Source organism: Mirounga leonina, unplaced genomic scaffold (genome assembly GCF_011800145.1).
Source record: "Mirounga leonina isolate KUSES-001 unplaced genomic scaffold, KU_Mleo_1.0 Mir_418, whole genome shotgun sequence".
Taxonomy (NCBI): domain Eukaryota; kingdom Metazoa; phylum Chordata; class Mammalia; order Carnivora; family Phocidae; genus Mirounga; species Mirounga leonina.
Window position 1 is genome coordinate 26,975,245 of NW_023270739.1, and position 17,983 is coordinate 26,993,227.

Here is a 17,983-nt window from a genome sequence, read left to right on the forward strand (position 1 = left end):
GAAAACAATTCCCCAGAAATGATGGAAGATCATTCATTTTGGGGCAGGGCACAGACAACACTGTTGAACAGCTCCTACACCTATTCTATCCCACCCCCCACCATTTTCTATCCATTTCTGAGTCTTCTGGTCTATCCTGAGGGTTGATAGAAATATTCCCAATAAATTTCCATTATTAAACAATAAAAGATCCCCTTGATGAGATATGGGTTGTTGGGGGAGGGTGGAAAGCAGGAAGACCAGTTAGGAAACTACCGCAGGAATTCAGGTGAAAGATGGTGACAGATTGAACTCAGTGGCTGGAGAAATGAGAAGGGGAAGATGGATTCCAGACTCAGAGAAGACAGAGCTAGTTGGACCTGGTGACTACAGATGTGGAAAGCCAGGAATATGAACAGTAGGATGAGGAGATTTTCAGTGAAACAGAGTAGGACAGCTCCCGTCACCTCTTTTCTGTTGGTCTAGAGGGTACATTCTGAGTCAGCCTCAGTTTTGGCAGCATTTTCTTACTCGTTAAGGCTGTCTTCTTCTTACTCCATCCTCCCAACCCTGGGATGAATATCATTTCCTCTTAAAAAAAAAAATCCTCCCCATTATCTAGAAATCTTGGCAAGGACACCAAATTCCTCTTTTCATCTTATCTCCTAAGCCCTGGGGGTACATGTTCAGTAGATTCTTAGAAACAGTCCTGGATGGCACGTAGTAGTCTAACATCAACAAGCAAACTGTAATGATGACTATATGTCACAAGCATACTTACTATATTTGTGATCCCATTTACATTCTCATCTCTGCAACCACAGCCCACGTAGTTCACACAGCCTCACCTATGGGGATTCCCAGACTGCTCTGCGCCTACAGGCTTTGCTACAGAGGAAGGGTATTCAAGTGCTTGTGGTCATGTGGAAAGAATCCAACAGCACTTGGGTGTGCAGAGTTGGACTCGATGGACTGTCCTGTCCCTTCCAAAGGGACAGGCAGATGGCAACCTTTGTTGAGTCAGTGCCCTCTCTGCCTGCCTGTCCTTTGTACCAGTCTTTTGGACCAATAAATACAGTGACACCCATAACTACAACCTCTTATCTGCAGGAAAATAAACCAGTAGGAAGTTGTGCAAGACACACAACATCTACAAGAACTAAGGACTTCTCTGTCCCTAGAAAGGCCCTAAGCCCTGGATTTGGGGAGGCTCACTTTTGAGATGGAAAAGACGAATCGATAATAGCTATAGTTGGATCTTTCTCTAGTTTCTCTTATTGGAAGATACGTTGGAACTTGAGTATCTTCAAACTAACAAACAAACAAAGGTAACTAGCATTTCCACAAACATGTTAGTGGTACTTGAAATATCCCATTATTTCCTGGGCAATCTTCTGAAAAATAAAAGCAAGGGTTTGGTGTGTTCCAGTAACTTTCCGAAGCCCAGCATTTTCAAAACCGTATTATTGAATAGCTCCCATATTTAATGCTAAGTAAACAACATGCTACAGACACCCAGATTATAAAGGAAATCTTGATGGATGGGAGAAGGAAAAGAACAATGTCTCATGTACAATTTATGCTCCAATGCAATTTCTGCTAGATGATTAGATTATTGTATTTGTTACAGCTTGATCACCTGTATTTCATTTCAAACAAATTTTCTTCAGTCTCTCTGCCAACAAAGCACATTTGATAGAAATGCCTCAAAATCAATTTATACTACTTCACCAGTTTTATGCATTTTAAATTTAAGGAAACAACAATTAGGATATTTGCCATGATGAAAAGAACTCCATTAAGCTGCCACAAATGTCAAAAGTTCCTGGCTATGCTAACGCTTATGTAATTGTTCTGGAAACCCCACGCACCGGAATAGACCTACAACACTAGGCATGACTCACTGAATATTTCTATGCACATAGAAATTTAGAGCATCTCTCTAAAATGCTCTCCAGTTGGGAAAAAGACAAAACATAAAAACTCCCAGAGAACATGTGGATTCCCCAATTTCCAAATGGCCCTCATTTCTTCTTGTGACTTTATTCCCAAGTTTGTTTTTGGAGAAGTGGTGGCTGGTAGCATATGACTGGTGTCCTAATCCCCTGAGCAGTGTCAAGGAAGATGACATAATGCCATGAAGGACTCAGCAGTATGGGTGGGCCTGGGCCCACAAAGTCAAGGCTCACTAGCAACATATATTCTGATCGTTTCTGTTGGACTCCTTGCGCAAGTCCAAATTCTTACGGGGAATTTACAAGAGCTTACGGCATACCTGTGTCCTCAAAAGCCGATGTGTGGTGGTACTTTTAATACCGAGGTAACGCATTCATCATTGGCAGTAGTCGCGGCATTGGGCATTCACTCAATGGTGAACCAAACCAGTTTTGTGGATGGGAAGGCTCTGAGGGCAGTTCCGCCAGGCAGTTGAAACAGGCTGTCGACGGGAGTTTTTGTTTGGGCAGGGAAGAGGCAGGTCAGCCATTTGGAGGCCATTGGCAGGCCACCCCAAGAGGAGGAATCTGGCAGGCAATTGCCATCGATGGACCAAACAGCCCGGAGTGAGACCCAAGGCCAAGGACAGGGCTTGAGAAGAGACCCCAAGCGCTGGGGAGGGCTTAAAAGAAAGGGCAGAATTCCGGTTTCAGAGAAACTTAGAGGTGAAATGTGGAAGAATGACTGAGACAAACTCAGTTGGTAGGACTGGAACACCAGGGAGAGCCTGGAATAGGAATAAGGTGGGCACCTCACAGCTGTAATGAAGGAGCTCAGAACAGACTCCAAACAAAGCCCAGCTGACTGGAGAATGAGCGAGGTGGACTTGCGTATCCTCCACCCATGAGCAGGCTTGGGCCCAGTACCTGGGCTGGGGCTGCGCTGCAGGTGGGGACCTGCGGCAGCCGAAGGTCGAGCCTGAATCAGGGCGGGGCGCCAGGCAGATGGTGGGGCACCACCCACACCAAAGTCCTTGTGGCCCCTAGCCCTTTTGTTTTCACAACTTCAGTCCCGTCTTTTTTTTTTTTTTTTGAACTTTTAAGATATATTCTCTCAGCATCTTTCTTTTTTTTAAGGTTTTATTTATTTGACAGAGAGAGAGCACAAGCATGGGGGAGCTGCAGGCAGAGGGAGATGCAGGCTTCCCGCTGAGCGGGGAGCCGGATTCGGGACTCGATTCCAGGACCCCGGGATCATGACTTGAGCCTAAGGCAGATGCTTAACCGACTGAGCCACCCAGGCGCCCCTCTCTCAGCAACTTTCAAATATACAATACAGTATTATTAACTGGGGTCATCATGCTGTACATGATCTCCCCATGACTTATTTATTTTATAACTGGAAGTTTGTGCCCTTTTTGCAACCTGAAATTCACAGCCCAAACTCCTCAGGCTGCTCATCTTTCAGGATCCAGTTCAAAGAGCATCTTCTGTGTGAAACCCTTCCTGGCTTCTCTGGGTTCCAGGAACACCTTATACAACTCTCTGTTGTGACACTTAATACACTTTGTTTTGTCCTGTTTTTCTTTACTCATCTCTCTCCCAACTAGCCTTCAAATTTCTTGCCAAATGAGTCTTGGCATCTCCTCAGCCCAGCATAGTACCAGCACACTGTAAGAGCTCAATAAATATTTGATGATAAATAAATGGGGTGAACAAGTATTTATTAAATCCAAATCGATCAACTGATAAGGTAATGAATGAAGTAATTGTTAACAATTCCATATATTGACAAAAACCACAAAATATTAACAGTCGCTAACATTTGTGCACTGTTTGCTGACTGTCCTGGGCTTCTGTGCTCCATCCTTCACGTAGATTATCTTATTTCATCCTCACAACTACCCAAGATGTAAGTGCTATTATAACACCCATTATACAGATAAGAAAATGGAGGCATTATGCTAACATCTTTAAGAACTGGATCTCGGGGTGCCTGGGTGGCTCAGTTGGTTAGGCGACTGCCTTCGGCTCAGGTCATGATCCTGGAGTCCCGGGATCGAGTCCCGCATCGGGCTGCCTGCTCAGCAGGGAGTCTGCTTCTCCCTCTGACCCTCCCCCCTCTCATGTGCTCTCTCTCATTTTCTCTGTCTCAAATAAATAAATAAAATCTTTAAAAAAAAAAAAAAAGAACTGGATCTCATCTGGGATCTGTATATTCTACTCAGCAATAGAATTCCTCATTCCTTGGGCCTTCCACTTGCCACAGGGGATGTGGTGGCTCTTGACAGTTGGGAGGAAGGTGTGATCAGCTCTGCTTGTCTCTCTGCTTCCCTCCTTCTTCCCCGTGTCTTCCATTAACAAGGAAATGATGTCCCATGCAGTCCTACTGGCAAGTGCCACATTGGAAAGCGCCTTTCCTGATGGGTAAAGCCTCACTGGAATTGGCCAGAGTTCCCTACTCCTCTTTTGAGTTCTTTCCCTTGCTAGCTGTAAGGTGTAGGATGTGGTGGAAATTGAAGTGAAATGACAAGGAGTTTTCTGCTGCGTCTGAAATGTACGTATCTACCTTGTTGTGAGGACTACACAGGACTTTACATACCTTACCCTCTTCAGTCCTTACCCTACCCTGTGAAGCAGGTTTCTTCATCCCTCAGCGTACACGGGAGCCACCTGAGATTCCCAGAGGTTTAGCAATTTGCCTAACGTCCTAGAAGCTAGAAGCAGAGCCAGGATTTGAACCTCCAATCTGATGCAACTCAGCAAATATCTATGGATCACCTCTGTTTGGAGGCGCCATCCCCTTCCCACACAGCATGTGGCCACCAGTACCCGTTAATGTCGAGGACGTGGCCATAATCACCGTCTCTGGCTATTGGTCAGGGTATCCTTTAAAGCCTGTCATGGAGGCAGTTTTTTAATCGACCTATTTAAAAAGTCACAGTGCTAAAAAATAAAAAAAAGTCACAGTGCTTGCTGTGGCAGCACATACACTAAAATTGGACCTGTACAGGGAAGACTGGCATGGCCCCTGGACAAGGATGGCACACAAACTCATGAAACGTCCGTATTGTTTCAAAGAGCGCACTTGCTGTGGTGAGCGCTGGGTGCTGTGTGGAAGTGTTCAATAACCATACTGTACTCCTGAAACTCATATTACACTGTATGTTAACTAACTGGAATTAAAATAAAAACTTTAAGAAAGTCACAAAGATCCAATTCATCGGCGGAAAATTAGCAAAAATTCGAGACTGAAGCCATGGATGACAGTGGGTAAGATGAGCAGCGTCTCTAGTTAGAAAAACCCCACATCTCTCTCCTGACTTCTGCCCTTCTTTTCTGCTCGCTGGCAGCTCCCGGGCTCCTAGTTTACACGCAGGCACTTCTGTTGACCTGTTCATGATGGGTGGTGATAAGCTCTTACGAAATGATGCACCAGTGGGAGAGAGCAGATCCAGAGTCCACGCCCGCACTGCTTGCTTTGTGAAATTCCAGACTGTTCAATCGGCTCTACCTCAGCCTAAGAACTCCGGATTCCATTTTTCTTAATGACTTTCTCCTCCTTAAATGCCTACACAGTTATCTTTGAAGAAGGAGAAAAAGAATAGATGAATCACTTGCAGGAAACAGGGGGCAGAGACATGTGGTTGGAATGGCAGATGGCTGTGTGTGTGGGCACATCGCTGTCTCTGTTGTTCCTTCCACCACCCTCTGGAAATGAAGCCTTTGGAGAGTACATTCATTCCAGAGTGGGGGCTGCGCCCGCTTTCAGGTGCTGACATGCAAACCCACATCCACACGGCTTCTTCTCAGACATCGGAACTCCGGGGACAGTAGAAAACTCAGGCTCTGGCCCAGATTGGACCATTCATCCTCTCCTCCAAGTTTTGACATTAAACCTTCTAAAGATAAAGTAATAAGCTACATATAATTAGTGGCAACGGATTTCTCATGCTGTCTTTTTTGTCCTGCAGGATATGAAGTAAGTACATAAATATTCTTCCTATGTGTCACAGCGCAAGCTCCTGACCTCATAAGGGATTGGCAAACGCCTATAGGGAAGCTAGAGGGAGATTTACATTCAGATAAAATAGGCATTAACCAGGAGAACACAAAACTGTTCTTGGTGGGGCTTTTGGTGGTGGGGGCGTGAAAAGGACATAAAGATAGTGTCCATGTGTTACTCCCCTTAACAAGTCAGCTTCCTGCTGTATGTATGGAGATGTCACCAACCGTGGTTGTTTCCCTTGGATAACAAATAAGTTTCTAGAATCCCAAGTATTCAAGAGAACACACAGTTTGATACACTGTTTTTCAGAAGGCTTCATGGAGGCCCTCCTGTCACTTCTACATAAATTCCCAAGTGTCATCTGGATGTATATGCTAAGATAAGTAATTGTTATTTTATTTTTAGATGTATGAAACTCACTTCACTGACAGACTCTTAAGAGAGTCCTCAGTCACTGCCATCTGCCCTCCCTACCGCAGACCCATATGCTACAGGACCTTGTTGTAAGCACACAAATGTGCAGAAAGATAAGAGTTTGTCACCTTTTTCCTTGGTGCATTAGAAGTTTTGGTAAAATATGCATCTAGAAGTCGAAATATATTCCTGAGCACAAATTAAATACTATCTGGAAACAAAGCATTGAGGTTAGCAGTTTTAAAATTAATGAACACTCCTTTAAAAATTAACGTTATAATACAAATCATCTGATTAAGAATGAGTAAACTCAGTCCAGAAACCAATCTGAATAGCCATAAAAAATATTTCATCAATCATAAATCCCATTAATAACAGAATTTCTACCCCTATACTCATTATGATTTGATGACTCATTTATCTGAAAGTCGTTCATCTTAACCTTCACGAAAGCACTAATTCTTGAATCCTGAAATGCTTTAAAATTATCTTCCGTAATTTTAAAACATGACCATACTGGACTAATTTTTGTGCCTTTCAACATCCCCCCAGTCCCACCTGATCCCTGGGCTTCGGCCTCCTCCTGAATGGACAGACTCCTGAGGGTGCAGCTTTGGAAAGACCACATCTCACCTGCTGCATCAGTAGCCAGGGGCTCCAGGACCCAGGTCTGAGCTGATGAGGCTCTTGGACCTTATGGATGGCCAATCCCCTCCCACATCTTCCAGGCAGCTCAGCACCATCTCCCTCCTGGTGAACTGCTTCAAGGTAACTTGTAGGACAAGCAAGGAAGTTCGCAAATTTCTTTGTGAAGTATTATCAGTTCCTTAACACACCACCTGGTATCTGCATTCCTTCCTTCCTGGCTTTATTCTTTTTCTCTCATTTTTTGAAGTCTTGGGATTGCACCTTCCAACACAGTCTTAAGAAGAGATCTTTGCCTCAGGTTTTATTTTTTAGATAATTTGACTAAGACAATGAGTTTTTTAAAAATCACATGTTATATCTTCAATCTGGCCTCCTGCCTACAGTCTGTTTTCTTCCCAGTTAGAATGATGAATGGAGATCTATAATCCCTGTTAAGGTTAACTAGAGCTGCTCCAGTGAAATGTCTCTGGGTTGAGAATATGTTTCCTAAATCTCATCTAACTTTCCTCTAAGTGAGTTTTTTTCTCACCAAAATAGGATTGGATATAGTAGCTCTTTGCTCAGATTGACTGCTTCTGCCCAGCTTGGTGTGGAGAACCAGGACAACAGACAGTGGCCTTTCCTATATCCACCCTGCTATTTACAAACCTACCTCCTGATTGCCGTTTTATTGTCTCTGATGCTATCTTCTACCTTCATGGAGTCCTTACCTCCCTTCTCACTTACAGCGAATTCCTCCTATGTACTCGTGATAAAGCCAGTTCAAAGTAATATTCAAAATCCCTTTGACTCGGGATATTCTGTTTTGTGTAAAATATGTGTCTTTTAATCAGCAGCTAAACAGCATCAGCTGCCAAGAGCAATGTGGTACGTGGGGATTGTAAACAAGGCACTTCGGTGTCACAAGTCTTTCCCAGACTGAGAAAGAGAAGTCAACGGACTTTTTCACTTCTCTGTTTAATGGGCCAGATCATCTCTCATGGAGGGGGCTGGGGGTGAGGATAAACGCTTTTAGATATTTGGTAGTATCACTCTTCCTGCCTGAGCAGGAGGAGGGTACTGTGAATGCCTGGAGAGTATATTAAGGCTGTTATTTTAATGAGTTAAAATTCCTTAGAAGGTTTGCATAGATAATAATGGCTGAGGCAGAGTTTAAGACAAACAACCTTTCTGGGATTAAAACTAAACAAAAACCAGGGCTCCTTAACCCTGAGCAATTCTAAGGAGTGAGAGCAGTTTTAATTACAGCATGAGATTTAGAATGAGTTGAGAAGGAAAAGTCAGGCATCAGGGAGTTTTGTATCAAAATGTGCTTTGGGATTATCCAGTGCCTCTACATGTTTTCTGTTTGAAACCAATGATTGAGGGATGCTTGGGTGGCTCAGTTGGTTAAGTGTCTGCCTTCGGCTCAGGTCATGATTCCGGGGTCCTGGGGTCGAGCCCCGTGTTGGGCTCCGTGGTCAGCAGGGAGTTTGCTTTTCTTGCTTCTCCTTCTGCCCCTCCCTTGCTCTCTCTGACAAATAAATAAATAAAATCTTTAAAAAAAAAAAGAATTTATTCTGCAGATATACTCACGCGTAAAGGGGATAAATGTGTAGAAGACTATATTCATTGCAGTCACTACTTGCAATAGCAAAAAAGATTCTGCACAACCTCAGTACCCATCAATAGTTAGGATCAGGTAAATAAATGATGCGTGCCCACACAACGGAATACTATGTAGCCATTAACACGAATGAGGAAGCTCTATGTTTTCTGATACGAACCCATCTCCAAAATGTGTTCAGTGAAAAAATCAAACTGCACCCCTGTGTGTTTAGTCTGCCACCATTTTGTAATGAGAACATCAGTAATACTAAATGTATACGCTTATATATGTGTAGACTCTCTCTGGGCAGCTACACAAAAACTAGTTAACAGTGGCTGCCTCTAGGGAGAACTAGGTAGCTAGGAGAGCCTACCTTTACTATATATCCCTTCTTTCCTTTGGAATTTTATTCCATGCACAAGTTATTACCTGTCCATATATAACTCAATAATGCTTTATTCTTTAAGAGAAGAAAAAACTCTGTAACACGTGCAGACATTTGAAAGAGGGCTCTCATCTAATGCATGGGAAAACTACATTCTGTAGTTCCAAGTCTGCTGACGGTAGCATACCCGTTGTTGTTTTTTTAAAATAGACTTTATTTTTTAGGGCAGCTTTAGGCTTATAGCAAAACTGACCAGGAAGCACAGAGATTTTTTTTTTAAAATATATATATATATCCCGTCCCCACACATACACAGCCTCCCCATTATCCACATCCAGGACCAGCATGGTACATTTATCATAATTGATGAGCTTATACTGACACATCATTATCACCCAAAGGTCATAGTTTATGTAAGGGTTCACTCCTGATGGTATACAGTGTATGGATTTTGACAAATGCACAATGACATGTATTCACCATTGCAGTATCATACACGATAGTTTCACAGCAGTAAAAATCCCCTGTGTCCCTCCAGTTCATCCCTCCCTCCCTCTAACCTTGGGCAGTCACTTGATTTATTATCTCCATAGTTTTGCCTTTTCAAGAGTGTCCTATAGTTGGAATCACAGACTATGTAGCCTTTTCAGATGGGCTTCTTTCACTTAGCAATATGCTAAGTTTCTCCCATGTCCTTTCATGGCCTGATAGCTCATTTCTTTTTAGTGCTGAATAATATTCCATTGGATGAACCACAGTTTGTTTATCCATTCACCAACTCGAGGACATCTTGGTTGCCTCCAAAGTTTTGGAAATTTAGAACAAAGCCCCTATAAACATCTGTGTGCAGGTTTTTGTGTGAACACGTTTTCAACTTTTTGGGTAAATACTAAGGAGGGCGATTGCCGGATCATACGACCAGAGTATGTCTAATTTTATTAAGAAGTTGCCAAACTGTCTTCTAGAGTGATTGCACCATTTTGCATTCCCACTAGCAATATATGAGAGTTTCTGTTGTTCCACATCCTCACCAGCTTTTGGTGTTGTCAGTACTGTTCTGGATTTGGGCCATTCTAATAGGTTGCTAGTGGTATCTCATTGTTGATTCAACTCACATTTCCCTGATGACATAGGATGTGAAGAATCTTTTCATATGCCATCTGTAGATCTTCTTTGGTAGGTGTCCATTAAGATCTTTGGTCCATTTTTAATCAGGTTGGTTCATTTTCTTTTTCTTTTTTTTTCTTTTTAAGATTTTATTTATTTGAGAGAGAGAGAATGAGAGAGAGAGCATGAGATGGCGGAGGGTCAGAGGGAGAAGCAGACTCCCTGCCGAGCAGGGAGCCCGATGCAGGACTCGATCCAGGGACTCCAGGATCATGACCTGAGCCGAAGGCAGTCGCTTAACCAACTAAGCCACCCAGGCGCCCAGGTTGGTTCATTTTCTTACCACTGAGTTTCAAGAGTTAGGTAACAGTCCTTTACCAGATGTGTCTTTTGTAAATATTTTCTCCCAGTCTGTGGCTTCCACATTTTTTTTTAAAGAATTGAATGTAAACTTTGAAGACTGAAACAAATTATCAAATGGCTAAGTTAGTAACAAATGGATAAACTTTTATTATTTTCCCTTTATAACTGATTCTTTGTTGTTAGCACTGCCATGTTTCTAGATGTTTCCTGGAGCCTTTGTAGTAAAGGAATCTAACAACTAATGGACGAGCAGGTGTAAATGCAGACTATGATACTATGGTATTTCAACTGCCCTTAAAATATGATCTAATTTGTGTAAGGATTAAAAATTCTTCTTCTGTAATTTGTAATCTCTCAATTTCTTCATGAGGAATTTTACCAGTAAGCTTTCCAAGAAGTTCACATTAAAAGAGAATAAATGAATTAGAATAATTTACTGTACCAGAGCAAGTATTTCATTAGAGAGAATTTATCATTTATTACTTAGGTGAAGGTACCTCAGGAAGTAGCATATATTATCTTCTCTTTATGTGTTCCTGGCATGTCTCCTCACTCTATCACTCTGTAACCACTTAGTTGCCATATATAAAGTGAAGGACTCTGGATGGGAGGACTCTCACGTCAGTCATCTAACATGACCATCCTTTTGGATCTAGAATTTTGAACTGTCCTCATAGCATGCCAGATGCTACCTTTGTAATATTCTCTCTTATGTCACAATCCCATGTGTGGAGGGGAGTGTCCCCATGTGATTTATCTTTTTATCCCTCAGAATACCTTGCATCAACTCGCAGGTATATTGAGCATGGATTTTTTAAAAGGTAGAAGACAAAGTGATTTTGGCAAAATTTAAAGCATTTTCAGTCTGTAGTGCTTTCTGTGATAGACGCCCGTGTTACTTTTCCAAAGAGAAGAGAGAGTTCCGGTGTGGTCCAGGGCAGTGAATTGGAGATTTAGTTCTGAGAAAGGGTCAGGTGGCAGATGGAAAAGGCATGACCAGGTGCCCTTAGCTTTGAGGACAGACTCCAAGACCTAGAAGGCGAGCACAATCTGAAAGCCTTATCCCAACTCTCCACTTAAGTGACTGTGTGTAACTCCATCTCTGAACATCGATGCTCCCCACCCCCACTGCTGCAATAGGAACCATAGGAGTAACACTCCTTAAACTCTTGTTTGTAATGAAAAACAATGAGGTGACAGACTTTCTTTACAAAATGTCACTTTTGCAACCAAACATGTTGCTGTGACATTTTCACCCTAAAGGTGATGGACCCTTTTATCAGAAATACTACTTCCTGGGTGGTGAGCACCTGAAACTTCTGCAGCCTCCTCCCTCCGTGGAGTGTTTCTGAGGCTTTCACTCAGCTTTCTGCTTTTCTGTGGGGCTGGAAAATTTTTTTTAAGTAGGCTCCACGACAGGGCTTGCACTCACGACTCTGAGATCAAGACCTGAGCTGAGATCAAGAGTCAGACGCGTAACCAATTGAGCCACCCAGGCGCCTTGTGAGGCTGGAATTTTTATAACAAAAAGTAAGAGGCAAAAGGCAGTTTTTCTCCTGGAGCAGAATTATACCACTGGCATTTAGAGTAACACTGTCCCCTCTTTCCTGGCTACAATTATAAGCATCTCACATACCTCCCTATGTGAGGTAAGGTAAGTATTTTGTCATCTTCTATTAATAGGGAGGGATTCTGAGTCACAGAAGGGCTAAGTGATTTTTCTAGCCCCAGAAATAAGAGGAATAAAACGAAACAGGATGATGAGTACGTTATTTTAGGAACGTGGTGGTAGCATCATTTTCATGGACAATTGCAACTGCTTCCTAATTGGCTTTCCTGCCCCTGGTTTTTCTCCCCCCTGCAGTCTACTCACCTCTTTGTTATCAGAATCATATTCCGAAGTCATGTCACACCCTTGTATAAATATCTTTGATGACTTCTTGCTGCCTAATGAAAACTTCCGAACTCCTTAGCATAGCATCCGAAGTCCACTTCCATCGGGCTTTAAACTACCTTTCTTACATTCTTTGACGCTCTGCGCCCTCCATACAGTTGTCACGCATGCGCATGGCTCCAAACCTTTGCTTCATCTCTAGTGCCACCTGTCTCTCTAGCCTAGATTGCCTTTCGTCTCCTGTCCCTCTGGGATGAGGGAGAGGGCAAATCTGCTTATCCATGGGGATCTAACTCAGATACGGTTTTCTCTGAGACACTTTGCAACACCCAAGGCCCATGAACCATTTCCTCCTTTTGCTCCCTCCCACAGCACTTCCTTTCTGTTGCCATGATCATATTTATGGTTACATTCTAGCTACCTGGACAGGAGTCTAACCTACCCAATCAGACCGCCTTTTAGTGACAGCGGGGTCTGAAACCTGACTGATTTCCACATGGCCTAGCAATTATTTCAGTTCCAGACACACGACTGGTGGGTGCTCAAGAACCCGATGCCGCTTTCAAGAGAAACCTTCTTTTAGGCAAATCCACAGGCAGTTTGGGGTACAGTTTCAGGCCTCATGAATAGAGTTTTCAAGGACAAGCAGATTAGTTATGTTTAACACTACATTCTTCTGTTATGAAGTTCTGATGTTTGTGGGGAGAGCATGCTATTTGATTCCGGGTAACCAGCCGAAACATTTCTGTACTTCCTGACTAGAGCTGATGGGCGAGCAACATGGCTGTCTGGGATATCATTGGGAGCTTTCCAAAGTCTGGACCACCCGTATGAGCCACTCCTGGCTGCTAGATTGCAACAGTTGCCTGGGCCCCTCTCTAGACAGGCCTCTGGACTGAGAGCAAGTACCTCCAAGGTGTTTCTAAACATTCGAGACCCCTGGTCTGGCTGGAAACCTCTCCCGAGGCAAGGGGATTGATGGGGCACGCATGTTGTGGATCCGTGCAAGCCAGTGGTTCTCAGCTTAGGTTGCATATGAGAATTCCCTGGTGGATTTTTGAGACCCACCAACACCTGCCCGCCCCCCTTACATCATTTAAATCAGAACTACTGAAGATGGGATTTGGGCATCTATGCTTTTTTGAAACCTCTCCTTCTGAGCCAATTTGATGGTAGAATAAATGTCAGATTCCTTTGACAAAAATCATAGGTCTCTAGTGGTTAGAGCTCCCATTTATGTTGCACTCCTCACTGCACTCAACCTCACTCTCACTGTAGAAGTAAATCTCATACCAAATTTAACAAGTAAAAAAAAAAATATGTTTCAGCAGCTCAGTACAGTTATGCAAACTGTGTGTGGCTGGGAAAGGTCTTTCCCTCTACCCTCAGTGCTTTGATTAACAGCATCCTGCACGAAAGGGCCATCCCAAAGGAAAGGCAGCAGTACTCCAAAATCAAAACCAGTGGGTTTTGTAATCTCATGGGGGCAGGATCCTAGGGGATATGGGGATGTTGGGGGAGGTCACAGGACCCAGGGCTGGAGGCCACCCACAAGTAGGTGGGCTGCCAGATCGAGGGTCCTATCACACTTCCTCTAACAATCACCAATTTCAGCAATAGAACTAATTTTTTTAGAACTAATTTTTAAACACTTCTTACCCTAAGCTGAAACAACAACAATAACAAAAACAAATGAGCTCCTCTGGTCACTAAGCAGAAGGTGTTGATACATATTAAAGAATGTCCCAGCTAAGTATCCACTCCCTCAAGCATTAGAGTCCTACAGTTCTTAGTTACTTTAAATTAAATTACCATAAGGACAATGGAACAGAAGTCAGAGAAATCCCATCATAAAGGCTTTTCCCCTGGGAACTGGTTAGGCAAAATGTCGGAGAGAGGAAAGGGGGGAAGAGTGGGCATGACTTAGCAAGCATTTAGACTTTTGGGGTTTGGGTAAAGAATCTAAAAGTTCTGGTAGGTCCGGAAAAACCTGATGGGAATACATCAAAAGATGCACGCTCGTCAGATGGTTAACAAAAATAACCTTGGAATCATACACGTGCAAAAATCACTACAGAAACTGTGCTAAGCAGCTGGTCTGCTTACTTAGGGCTAGGAGTGTTTCCATAATGTGTCCTCTAGCAGGGCATCCTTCCCCCACGAATGGAAGATTCCTTTCCATTTCACAGGACAGTGGCTCTCGTACCTGGCTCGGACCCACCCCCTTTTCCTTCCACCTCTGAAAAGCTCCTGCTGGGCAGGAAATCAGAGAAAGGAAGGAAGTTCCCATAAGATGAGGTTTCTTTTTATTATTATTATTTTTAAAGACTTTATTTATTTATCTGAGAGAGAGCGAGCACGTGAGCGTGCAGGAGGAGGAGGAGCGGGGGTGGAGGGGAAGAGGGAGAGGGAGAAGCAGACTCCCTGCTGAGAGCAGAGCATAGTGCGGGGCTCCATCCCAGGACCCTGAGATCATGACCTGAGTCCAAGTCAGATGCTTAACAGACTGAACTACCCAGGTGCCCCAAGATGAGGTTTCTTAGATGTAAGGAGGTCTTAAAAGCATAAGGCCCCAGTACATAAATGGGTGTTCCCATCAGAGACAGAGAACCCAGATTACTGAGAGAGAGTGGTTACATCGTTTGGGCGATAAATTCCCAAGTCCCCTCTTGCAGAACATGAAGTTAACAGGACTGGCTTGAGGGGCACCTGGGTGGCTCAGTCGGGTTAAGAATCGGACTCTTGATTTTGGTCATGATCTCAGGGTCCCAGGATGGAGCCCCGCATTGGGCTCTGCGCTCAGTGCAGAGTCTGCTTGTCCCTCTCCCTCTGCTCCTCCCCCAGTGCGCTATCTCTAAAATAAATAAATAAAATCTTCAAACAAACAAACAAACAAACAAACAAACAAACAGGACTGGCCTGAGCTGACAGTGATGGGGGGTGGGCTGGGAGACATGTTGCCCCTTCAGCAGGTCCTAGACTCTGCTAGGAAATTCCTCGGAAGCAAGCAGCAATCTCAAGGTCACCAATTTATCCAGGTCTTGACACATTGAGAAACTGTAATTTCTGGGGGGACTTACATCACCAGCGAAGGGGATGGTAAAGCAATTGACTCTTCTCTAAAATTTTATTTTTCAAAATCTTGTATGGATAGTTTTTCTATTCCTGAGAATAAACTAACACTAGTGTTTTTTACTATATAATCTCCTTTCAGCAGGGTCAATAAATATTTATTTATTAAGAACTCTCTGTGTGTGTGTTAATAATAAAAACAGGTAACTGTCAATGAATTATTATTGTTTCAGGACTGCTCCTACCCCTTTACAAATAGAAGTCATCTATTTCAATAGCCCTTTAATATAGTATCCCCATTTTACAGATGAGGGCACTGAGGCATAAGGAGATTATATGATTTCCCTCAGAGTCACAGGATTAGAAAACTGCTGAGTCAGGATTAGACTCCAGGTTGGTCTGACTCTGGAACTCCCAGTCTTGAGCAGCAAAATAAAATTTAACAAGTTATGTCCCCGGGGTTCCCTCAATATATTTTGGAGGATCTGCAAGTTCTTAAATTCGATAAATTAAGCTGAAGCATGCCTTCTATTGTGGACACGCACAATCATTTTCCCTGATTGCTGAGGCAAAAAGGGCTGACAGGAAATAGTACCTACTTAGAAAAATAATCCGTCTCTCTTACACAACAGCTATTTGTATTGCTCACACCTGCGTAAATAAAGGAACACAAGATAAGGAGAAAAGTCACCAGAGGAACTGTGGCCCACACAAGGAGGCACAAGGCAAATATTCCGCATGTAGATGCAGCATGGCTAATGCCCAGGGAGCATCCATGATGCTTCATGACATGACTGAGGAGCTTCTGGAAAGATGACTACATATAGCTCCTTGCCTCCCTGGAAGGCAATGTAAGCCTAATTTCCCACTGAAGATATTGCTGGGCTTTGGAAATAATACAATGGGAAGCATTGTTCCATTTCCAAACAACAATGACAGTAACAAAAAATAGTTAAGTGGGGTTGGCTGTACTCACAGATGCTAGCTTCCTGAGGACTTCTTACATATACATTTACATATGCTTTTAGATTTCTTACTTTTTGAAAATAAAAGATACGAGGGAAGAATCAATGAATGTTTCCCCACTGGAAGGAAAGGGATGAAAGCATCCGAAAAAAGAAATCAACATTAGTATCTTTAAATGAATTTGTTAGAGCGTCTAGCTTCAAAGGAAAATTCTAGATGACGTCTCTATGGGCTCCTGAATGTACATTAATGTGCATTCCATTGGAAAAATACAAGAAAGTTGATGAAGACCATAGTTTTTAAAAGCTTAGCCTGGTCAGGGCCAAGGTCTGAATTTCACGATAGTTTATATTTTTCTTCAGGTCCTATCATTCTGGCAAGGTGTGACGGTGCCATCTCGTTTATAGGAAAGCTCCAACCACTCCCTAGATGTGACAGTGGCTTTGTCATTCTGGCTCTGCTGCTGTCTAGCTCCCTGTTGGTTGCTGTCTAATCTGGCCCGTCTCTCCCCCAACCTCCACATTGTTTGGGACAATCATTAGCCTGTGCTTAATAAATTAGACCCTGCAGCTCCTCACCAAAGGGCAAGCTGTTCGACAGCAAACCAGGGGCTCATATTTGAAACTCCCTTGGGCTTTCCCTCTGCACAGCCTAAAATGTGCAGAGGTGTTTCCTATTGGCGGTCCTTTGGTCCTCTTGGGTTCCACGGTTTCTGCTGCTCAAACATAACTTGCTGTCTTTTTGAGGCACCTGTCAGGAGAGCTCAGCTCGAGTTTTGTGAACCCCAACTGCCCTTTAAGTCAGACTACGTCAAACACATTTCTCAACTGCAGTGAAATTCTGTTCTGAGATTTAGCGGCTCAGAAAGCCACTGGCTGTCAATTTGAAGGCTCCCTGGGACTTCTAAAAGGGAATCCTGAATATGTCACAAGACCACGTTTTAAGTCAGACCTTCTAAAACACGCTCTCCTTATTAGCGGAAAACTGTTCAACTATTTTCACATGATGTGTTAATAAATGTGACTGTATTCACAGAGATTACCCCAAGAGGATTAAAGGTCATGCTGACCCTTTTGGGTCTAGTAAATCGCAAGTGTCCTCAAAACACAGGAAAATTTCTGCAGAGTTGAAATGCTTCTCCAGTAGGCAAGCAAACATTCCTAAACAAAAGACTTACTTTTAAGGAGCTTTCCAGGGGGAAACATCTAATGAAAGAAGGAAGAATTGAAGCACGGGTGCTTGGGGGTATGCACACAAATACACACACATAGAGAAGTTAGGATGTAGCACGTTGCTTCTGTGCACTTATGAGGAGTAAGAGATGACCTGCATCGCTCTCCAGTCTGGAAACACAGTTCTCTGGACATGAATGATACCCTCAAGAGGGAACTGGGGCCTCCGGAAATGAGGCGGCCTGTGGTCCTTCCTGATGCTAGCTAGAACTCTTCTGAGCTTTTTTCCTGAGAGCCTGGGCAACAGGGCCAGGATGATGAGGTTCAAGGCAAGATCACCAGCAACAGGGAGTCAGCTTTCTGCAGGAAGGAGGCAGTGAGTTTTAAAAACATCATCTTTTGAATACTCACTTTGTGCCCTACCCCTTTTGTGTCTCTAGTCCTCCTTGTTC

At 43.4% G+C, this 17,983-nt stretch overlaps 1 non-coding gene across 1 annotated transcript; it reads left to right on the forward strand.

Moving 5' to 3' along the window:
• The first annotated feature begins 4,882 nt into the window (after nt 1–4,882).
• LOC117998955 lies at nt 4,883–4,989 on the forward strand. Its single transcript, XR_004676159.1, has one exon. It is a non-coding gene; the product is annotated as a U6 spliceosomal RNA (small nuclear RNA).
• Nucleotides 4,990–17,983: the final 12,994 nt, after the last annotated feature.